Raw genomic sequence first — 11,130 nt, 5'->3', positions numbered from 1 at the left:
ATTCTCCCCTCACAACTATTTCCCAACCGCCTCAATTTCCCTCCTAGGAATCTTTCAACAAAACTCATTAATTTCTGCTCTGTCTCCTCCCTTGTTAACCTCTTTCACTCTTTCTCATCTCTTCTCATCCATGTTGACTCACTAAACTACCAACTTGTTATCTCTCCAATCCTTAGTTATTCACCTCATTTTCAACCCCATGCCACTATATTTCCCTCGATCATAATGCCTTACAGAATATTTTTGGTTTGTCATAGAAGGAGTGGAAGGGGTAAATCCTCCATCTCTTCACCGACCCCCAGCTATATGGCATCAACTTCTCAATTGAAGGCTTAGGTACAAGCAAGGGAATCTATGGCTCATTATGAGTAGCTCATCCCTAAGCTTGTCGATTAAGAAATTGATAAGATAGAAGATGTTGTTCGGCAGCAGTGGAATCATACTCCTGACAACCATGTTTAAGCCAAGAATAGACCAACCTAGATAACAAGAATGTCGAACAGGAGAATATTTACAAGTTTGTGGAATTGGAAGAGAAATTTGATATAATTAATCGTAAAATATGAATCCTCCTCATCAATTTCACCAACAACCCATTCCCTAGGAATGAGGTTGTTACGAAGTAGACCTCCAAACTAGACAACCTAGGATAGTAGCTTCTATGCATTCTCAATTTTTTGCTTTTAGTTATTGTAATGTTTTCTTCTAGCTATACCATTGTATGTTAGAAGTAGGTCCAATCAATCCATGTGTCGTTACTTTTGTTTATTAAATTCTATAGTCATGGGAGGTATATGTAGCCTCAAGGCTTTAAACCTAAGTATCCAATCTCATTTCCCACTAGGTAGATGAGAAGAAGACAATCCCGCATTATGTATATTATTATTATTATTATTATTATTATATATATATATATATAGAGAGAGAGAGAGAGAGATAATTTAAAATAAATTTAGTTTTTAGTTTTTTTATGATTTTTTTAATCTTAAAAATGTGAGATGTGTTATTGTAATATCCCTTCGTTGTGGTAATACCATTTTGATTAGTTGATCTACATTAAGAGAATGGTGGAAAAGCCATTAAAAATATTGGAATAATTAGGTAAATCATTGTTTATTAATAAGTAAACAAATGGGATGTATGTAATTGGAAATGAGACAGCTAGAAACGGGATTCTTGCCAAAATAAATTAAAGATAAAAATCTCATTAATAAAAGAGATTTGATAATTCTTTCATGATAAATACTTTAGAATAAAATTCTAGATAAGATTAATGGATGGGAGAGAAAGATCCATTATATTTCTTAGTTGGAGAAAGATGCTAAGCTTAGAAAAGCCTAAAAGCACTGTGAGAGAGAAAGGCGGTCTTTTATGGGAAAACCTATGCAAGTGGATAAAAATATCCACAAAATCAGAATGCCGCTAAAAGGAAAACTTATCATGAGAAACAAATATTTAATACTTCGGAAAAGGATCAAGAGGGGGGTTCCTTATTTGAAGGCAAAAAACTCTCAATTCGGGTTGAACTGGAGGAAACAGTTCTAAGATGGGTGGAGAGAAGGTGTGAATTTCCAAGTGCCATATTGGTGATTTTATTTACATGAGAAGATGTGAATTTCCAAGTGTCATATTGGTGATTTTATTTACATTCAAAGGTGTGAATTTTCCAAACAACATATTGGTGATTTTTATTTACATTTCTTGTGATTTTTATTTACATTGCTTGTGATTTTTATCTTAATTGAATTATGTAAAAATGTTACTTCATCTGAATAAAAGTACAAATGTTACTTCATCTAAATAAAACATGTAAAGCCCGGTAGGGAAATTCGTAATGAGAATAATAGGTTAGTTCTAAATAAATACAAATTATATTCTGAAAGTGTGGTTAGCTAATTATATAAAAAAAATAAAAGGAAATTGTAGGATTCCACTATTACATCACATTAGAACATTGAAATCTGGATGCCTGAGAATGTGGACAATAGATTTCTTATGAATTATAAAGAAGGGGAAACAATTGCAATGATGGTGGATTACTCATATGGGAATTAAGTATTATATCCTAAAAGAAACCTTGAGTGTTTGTAAGCTATATGATTTCCTTTAGTATTTAATTAGGTTCACAAGAATATATACTTCATTAAGTGGATTAATTGACAGGAAATTAACATTGCACTTGTAGAAAAAAAATTGTTTTAAACCAAAAGTAATTACTGTATGAACTAGTGTTGGAAATAGAGTGAAAAATGGGTGGATAATTCTTAGAACAGATTTAACAATTTAACCAGAAAGGTGGAAAACCATAATGAATGAATAAAGTTGAGTTCACACAAGTGAGATTATCTCTCAGTTGGTTGCATTTAGGTTAGGAGTATGAAACAATAAGTACATCCTTGAGTGACACCAGGAGGGAAATCATTCTAATATTGATTGGTTATTATCAAGTACATGCAAGCGATAACGAAGAAATTAAGTGGGTAGGTTATTGTGAGTGACAAGGCCTGTACCATCTGGTTTCTACCATATTTAGAATTGTTTCAATATAACATTTGGTAGTTCTACCAATATAATAAGTATATATATAATGTAAAGATTGTGTGATACAAAGGTTAACTATGCATGTGTACAAGAGAGTTCACAGAACAAATAGTGCATATTAAACTATACCATAAACTAAAACTATTGAAATTATCATTCACTTCAATCATTGCAAATTATAGAGTATAAGCATATAGGGGTAACTATTTCAATTACAATAGAAATAAAATAATTGTGCCCAGTAATATCAAGGGCACATATAGATTGTTATTAATATGAAAACTTTACACCCTCTGCAAAAAAAAAAATAGAGTCATAGTATAAAGAACCTATCAGGAAATTTTCAAGAGGAGCCCAAGTTCCTTGATGTCTGACAAATGGTATCGATGCAAGCACCACCGCAGGTAAGTCGAACCAACCTGGAACACGATAAAGACTTTTAGTTGAGGAATTTAGAGCGTTCATGAGATGGGTGTGCGAGTAGATGACATAGTTGTACCTACACTCAAGAACATAATACCTATTAACAAGGATGCGAGAGGAAGCAATTAAAAATATTGTTTGAAAGGCATGAGGGATATGGGTATCGCTAGGATACCTATAGGAATTTTAAAACCCGCATATCCAGAGTAGTTGTGAAAAATATGATTTAGTAAACAAATGTGGCGAGGGTATGAACAATAAAGAAAAAAATATGTGTGACACTTGTTACCTCGCTAAGTGGTTAGGGAAGTAATTCCAAGAGCGAGTGTTCAGTTTGGATTAAGGATCTTCCATCAATAGAAGGATGTCAGGCTCTGTACATCAGTCGAAAACATCTACACGTTAGCAGAAAATTAAATGAGGGTTCTCTGTGAACTTCTCCAAACCATTACAATACTTGGCTAGTAATTTAGAACCTACCCTATTTAGTGGAAAAAAGGGTGGTAAGCGCATGCAAATTTGTTTACAAATAGAGTTTAAGACAAAGCAAGGGCTAGTAAAAAGGGTTCATTAGCATATTTCTACAATACCTCAGCACAGGGTCTGTTATTTCTCACCCTCGTGGTAACAAAAGGATCAAAACTCAGAAAGGAAAACAAGAGCCATTTGCAATATATCTGAAACTTGGTGGGAGGCTTGAGTAATGGTAAATTTGGGCCGTGGATGATCTCCTCCACTGTAGAAAATCTACCAATGTACAAACCTTAATGAATCTCTCTTTTGACTTAGGAACCAAATACCTGGAAGTTGAAATGTATTAGAGTGCCTAGACCAGCAGAAATTGTAGGTTGGGTTCACGATAATGCTTTGTATAGGAAGAAAATAAATATGCTCAAAAGGGAAGGAACAAGGAGCATTTCAAAGAAAACTTGGAAAGGAAATTAGTGCACAGAAAAACTCTAATCCCTCGAAAGTCTACTGGAATAGTCCTTTTGTGATAAATTGTTGCTGAGCAGAAGGTATAGCTTCCTGGGCACTATATGACAGGGGCAGTAGAAATATTCAAAACCTGTCCTTTCCAGCATTGAAAATTTGGAGCTTGAACTTCCTCAAAATGACTAAATAGAACCGAAAATCCACAACAATATTAGGCCACGAACCTAAGTCGAAACAAAGGCTCTGGGTTATCTCTATGAAAAAGTTGCTTCTGGTACCGTGTCGTCAAACATGCAAGGAAACCCTTTTAATAAATAAAAAACAAAAAGGGAAATAAAATAAATGTATTGGAAAGAGTAGGGTTGATTGCTTACCTGCGTCTTATGGAGGATGCAGTGTAATCATCGAGCAGGCCAACAATGGAAGAACCGTTATAGTAACACCCTTTCCAGAAGTTACATAACCCAATTTTTGAGCAATCAAAAAATGCAAGGCAAGGAAAGCAGATTAGAGGTAGGGTTTTTGTACAAATCAAAGCTCCACTGTAGATCTTTTCCTCATGCCTTCTCAACCCTTCGTATAATGTCATGCAAAAATTAAAGAGAAAAAATGTGAAGGGGGTGGAAAACAACCCTGCAAGGATGATGTGGATGAAGGTAAATGGAAAATTCTCGACTGAATCACATGGGTAAATTCCCTGGACACCCTAATATTAACATTGATTGACACGACATTAATGGAAATCGATGACCAGTGTGTGTGGTAGTGTATAGTCCCAAAACGTATGGTGCACACTCTGCTAATTAGTTGAAAGGTTGTTAAATATAACAATGCTAGGTTTGAACCCTAGGTATTTCATAGGTTAAGAAGGGGTATGTATGTATATATCTCACCAAAATACATTAACTCGGTAAGGAACAACAATTATGATATAAATGAACAGTGCACAGAATGAACTTACATAAACCTTAGCTTATAAAGGAAACCCATATTATCACCTTGATAAGGGTTAATTACACATATGGAAAAAGAGATATTTGTATGTAACTGAAGCCTTCCAAAATCTATGATAATAGATAACAGAGGTATTACCACATTAGCACATTAAACCCCCATTGCTAGACCAGTATAGGTAGAAATCAGTTGGAATACCATAATTGTGGCGGTATTATTGTAATTGTGTCAGGCCTATGTTGTAATCATAGTGGAATGGCTTTATAGATATTAACGTTAAGTTATTCAGGGTTGGACATCATTGGTCTTTATAAACCCAAAGCAGAACATGGAAAATGATGCTCGAAATTAGCAGAGGAAAATTCCATTCCTAGTAGGTCTATGGCGGTAAACTATAAGTAGACATCTTTTATGACTACTATAGAAAAAAAAATTGGTATGGTGGAAATAGCTTTGTGACAGTTACGAAGTGATTTTTTTTATGTTTGAATAATTTAAAATAAATTTATAATTTAGTTTGTTTTTATGATTTTTTTAATCTTAGAAATGTGAGATGTGTTATGAAGTGAGTTTTTTTATGCTTACAATGAATTGATGTCTATCAACATTTACTAGCCATTTGCCATCCATTTAATTTATATCATGAAGCTTTAAATCTATTAAATGAGGAAAATGAAAAACAAATTTAGTTCATATGAATTTGTATCTCATGTACATTTAAAGGAAGAAGAAATGTTGAATAATTTGATGGAAAGATGGAATTGTTCATATAAAAAAAAATTAAAAGATTATGCCAAGGATAGACGAGAATGGATGAAGACAATTGATTCAATTTATATAGATTTTAATAGGATTACATGATATGATGTTCATGTTTTTATTTTTCTAGAAAATTTAGTTCTAGAAAATGTCTTTACAAATACAATTATAGTTCAATTTTATTAAAAAACAATAAAACTTTAAAATTTCACCTTTTTTAATCTTCAACAATTGACATAAGGAATAATATTCTAAATTAAATACCAAATGTATTGATTTTATTTTATTTTTCTCTTAACAAAAATTTTGAGATTTTTCTTTTCGAGAAAATTTCGTGAAAAGTACTTTTTAACATTTCTCTACATTTCACAAATAGAACCTAGTGTAAAACCATCTACACTAATTAAAATGCCCAACATTATAGGGAAATAAGTGAAGCAACTAAACCCATTTATATTGATTATAATTCTTAACTTGATAGAGACAAGGAATAAAACATACAACCAATACAAACAACTTGAAGGATCTACCTCAAGACCTCTTACATGAAGCTTAAAAATCTATCATTTGATCTAACCTATATGACTAGAATGTATTTAATTTATGCATAAATCAATGTATATAATTTGAAAAATTAACTAAGATTATGAAATAATATGCTTTAGATGAAACCAATTACTAAATCACACCTTCAAATACTATATACAATACACCATACACATTTAGAAATAAAATAATATGGTTCCACTATACAAATTACTAACAATAAAATATTGACATTTCAAATATGTAAAGTAGAAAAAATAATTATCTTAAATAAAAATTGTTGGCCCTTCTCTCTCTATATATAAGCAATTCAATTTCCAACTATATGTATCCTCAAGATACTATCTCCGGAAGAAGCTTTAGGAAAAAAACGAGAAAGGATGTTTATCCATAAATTCATTTAGATGTAATGTAAGAGTTTATCTGAATAAATTTAGATATCAAAATTAATAATGTGTCATTACATAACTTAATATTGCTACTAAAAGTACAATGACCCTATGTAATCCTTTGTGCATTGATTTAGTTATAAATATTGTTTTAGCAATGTCTAAATATAACTTTAGTAAAAAAATTATAAAATAACCATAAAATGTATCATATAAGTAAATGGATGCCTCTCTGGCTTCATATTGCCACTAAAAAACAATGAGGCTATGCAGTCCGTTATGAATTGATTTGGCTATACATATTGTTTTAATAATGTTTAAACACAACTTTCACAAAAACACACCATGAAACAAATCATGTAAATGGATTCAGGTTTCTATAGATAATATGGCATAATAAGTTATGGGGAAACAAATGAGAGATGATATTTATAGGTAAACTCATTTAAATATATTATAAGAATTTATCTATAATTTTTTTGATATTACAATTAACAATTTGTCACTAACTAGATTAATATTACTAGTGAAAATATAACGAGGCTATCTAGACTATTGTATAAGTTATATATACTAGTTTAAAAATGCTTAAAACACAATTTTTTATTAAAACACCCATAGATTTTATTAGGTAAATAGATTCATGCTTCCAAACAATGTAAGAGTAATTGGGGGAAAGAGGGGATTGGAGTTTCCATGTGACTTTGGGGTTAAACTAAAAGCCCCTAGCAGAGATAAAAGGGATGAAGAAGAGTAAAGACAACAATTTAATAAAGATACTAACGTATTAACAAAAATATATTGAATGAACAAAATTCATTTATTAAGAATTTTTTTTACTTAAAAAAGTAATTGACGAAAAACATAAAGAATGCATGTAATGTTAGAGTGTGTTTATAATCATGGCTTTGATGTTTGAACATTTTTCATTGGAATTAATTTTTTTTTTTTTAACTTCTTACTTGACAAGATCAAGTTTTGATTATGATTTTTAGGGTGAGAAATTACTATCAAGTTTTGATCATGATTTTTAGTGTGAAAAACTAATTTTTTTTATTAGGGACAATCTTGTCAACAAAATTTTGCATTTTTGTCTTGATGTTTTATTATCTTGAAAGATCACATTTGAAAAAACTTGAAAGTCTTTTGATAGGAGATATTTTAAATATAACTTTATTATAATATCCTATAATGTTTTTTTTCATGAAAAATATTTTCTTATAATTAAAATGAAAGTACTCACTTTCATGTAAATTGAATCTACCCACTCAACTTTCATATAAAAATATAAATTTTATTAATTATGAATTTATAATCCTAAATAATTAATTACAAGTTCCTAATTTTATATTCCTTTCGATATAAATAGTTTTTAGTTTTATATTTTAAAATTGTTAAAAATAAGAATTTATAACAATACCAATATCAGCTTTTTTTAAATAATCCCATAATATTTATGAAAAAATTGATATATATAAGTGTGAGGCAAACCGCATTTTTTCCAACAAATAAATCCTATTTTATTTTTCTATAAAAACTTTCCAACTTTTTCCCAAATATAAAATTGATATTAAAACTCTAATAATTTCCTATAAAAATTATTAACATTTTTTAAGCATATTTTATTTAACTGAAAAAACAAGAGTTTAGTCCATTTATTAATTACCATATATTCTTAATACCAAAAAGATTAGAACTTTAACTTTTATTTTAATATATGTTTGTATATGAATAATGCGTTTTCATCCAATTAAGAGTATAAAATAAAAACAATATATCTTAATTTTCATTTAGAATTAATTGTATTATTGTATTTAATTTGTTTATATTGCAATGAAACCCTATAATATTTAAATTTAATATTCTTATAATATTATTAATTCAAAATAATTCCCATCCCATTTCAATTTCAAATAAAATAATAACAATAATGTTTATTGTGAATATGACGTTTGAACTGCCCCATATATGGTTGGGGTGAAAAAATAGAAATGGAACAAACCCTAATCTTCCTTGGGCTAAACTCTGATCCGTCCGCCACATGCAAACTCGGATCCGTCGGCTACATGAACCCGTCCAATTGGGTTCAAATGTATTGAAGCGTTTCAGCTATTTAAACTCTCTTCCACTACGATATCTCATGACATACAGGATTTGAACTCGTGATCTCATTCGGATACATAAAACTATTTCATCTGAGCATCTGTAATTTGCGGCAATTGGGTATAAAGAAAATGGAGGGTTCAGGAAAAAACAGGGGGAAGGGAGGTAAAGGGTCGAGAGAGAAGGCAGTGAACATGGCTGTAAAGGCGGGATTGAATTTTCCGGTGGACAGGATCGCCAGATATATGAAGAAGCGGCGGTACGTCAAGCGGTTGGGACGGGATGCCGCCATTTTCATGGCCGCTGTCATGGAATATGTGACCGCCGAGGTGTTGGAATTGGGTGGCAACGCCGCCCGCGACGACAAGAAAACCAAAATCTCCTCCCGCCACATTGAGCGGGTGGTCACGAATGATGACCAGTTGGCCCAACTTTTTGCAAAAGTGAGTTGCAGAGTTCCTCGAGTCTCCGTGGAAGAAGTAGAAGATATCATCACTGGATTTGGCAGCTTCGAATTAAATGGAGACGATGGTGCGCCATAAGGCCGCAAACCTTTGTTCTAACTGGCAAGCTCAATTTGGATTTCGGTTTTTTTCTCTTTTTTTGTTTATGATGGCTGGTTGTTGTTATCTATTTTGTTTAAATTTAATTTGTTTGTAGAATTAAATCTTCCAAAAATTTACTCAGACTCTGCGGCATTTGAATGTAACAAATGATAAATGAAACTATGGTGTTGCAGTAAATTTGTCATATTTCATGAGACGTACACTGCGGGACTTGAGTTAATCTTTCGTGCTGTGTGTCCCTGCAATAAAACAACAGTTGCCCACTTCAGTCTTCCATATGTATGTCACACGCCCAACCAAAGAGAGCCATACATGGATTAAGGCATAGATTAAGTGAGGGAAGAGCAGACATCGAACTTCTCTTTCATAATCACATAATGCCCGCGGTTAAAAATTTATTATAATTTAATTGTCAAATTATTGACTTGTCATTATTATTCAAGAAAAACCATGTCACATAGAATTACTTACTGGTGGGGTTTAAATGGGTAGATTTTCGCTCTTACCAAATATCTAGCTCTTGAGCCATTAACATGTCTCTTTATGTACAAAGAAAATAAACTCTTAACTAAATAAAAACAATTTTAAGGCATACTCCAAGTCCATACCATATAAATATGATATGGTTTCATAGGAAATTGTTTAAATTATTTTATAATTATATTAATAATGTGTTTATTATAAAAATGTGATTATTAGCATGTCCTTTATAATTTTTGAGCATATGATATTTATAAATTATTTTAAAATAAAATTATTTATTTTTTTAAGAAAAAACCATTTCCATTTGAAAGTTTAATAAAAAAATGGAAATGGAGATATTTTTCTCAACTCCTAAAAATTATAGACTTGAAACCGATCTGATGCAAACTGCAACTCCACAAATTATATTTTTAGTAATTCTTTGAATCCATGCCTAAAGATCCCCACGTCTTGGATGTCCACTTGAGAGGAAAACCTGAAAATATCTTCTCTTCTTATAGATTTTTCAATTGACGAATTCTTGATGCCACATGTGTGAGCTTCTTTTGACCTTCCAAGGCTTTCATAGACCTTTTCTTGAATTTTATCTACCTTCTGGAGCTTGATGATAGCTTATTGTGATCTTCACTGACCTTTTTTACCTTCCTTCTTCAAGATTGAACTTGCAGAAGAAAACCCTAGACTTATTAAATAAAAGACTTTGAACATGAAACCCATGCTCTAATAATAATAATAATAATAATAATAATTTTCTTTATTTTTACAACTTAGAAGAATCAAAAGCACATTTCATATTTATGAAGACCGAACCTAGTTACACATTTTTCAACACTCCCAAACTCCATTCTTCATTATAGATTGGTATTCTTCATTCATGGCAACCTTCCATTCTTTGTGATTGACAACTTTTTGAAAATTGGATGCCTCTGCTTCTATTAGTTTCTTCATGTAGGCTACATACCCATAATATTGTTTGGGCTTCTTGCTTTGCTTGAATGTACCTTGAGATACTCCATGACTTTCTACATCTAGAAGTATAGACTTCAACCAAATAGGTCTTTTTCTAGTTTTAGGGCTTACCATAGGTTGCATAGGTTCACAGCGACCTTCATCATCAAAGTCCATAGGTAGATCCTTGTATTTCTTAAATGTAATACTTTCATTAAATATCACATCTCGATTGACTTCTATTTGATGTCCTTCCTTTATGTAGATCTTATAGGCCTTAGAAGAGTTACTACAGCCTAAAAATTTTCCCTTCATGCTAGATGGATCCAACCTATTTCTTTTTTCCATAAGTATATGATTATAGACAAGACAACCAAAAATTCAAAGATGATCTATGGTTGATTTCTTCACAGTGAGCACTTCTTTGGGAGTTCTTTGATATAGTGACCTATGGGGACTTCGATTTTGTATGTATAGTATTG

General features: G+C 31.4%; 1 pseudogene; it reads left to right on the top strand.

Annotated features, from left to right (window-relative positions):
* The first annotated feature begins 8,782 nt into the window (after positions 1-8,782).
* On the top strand, positions 8,783-9,193 carry LOC149230461 (histone H2A pseudogene; annotated as a pseudogene).
* The last annotated feature ends 1,937 nt before the right edge of the window (positions 9,194-11,130 follow it).

Source organism: Pinus tabuliformis, chromosome J (genome assembly GCF_031772625.1).
Source record: "Pinus tabuliformis cultivar Carrire ecotype Pingquan chromosome J, CPIR1, whole genome shotgun sequence".
Lineage (NCBI taxonomy): Eukaryota > Viridiplantae > Streptophyta > Pinopsida > Pinales > Pinaceae > Pinus > Pinus tabuliformis.
Note: the sequence above shows the minus strand (reverse complement) of the source record. Positions and strands in the feature narration are given on the sequence as shown.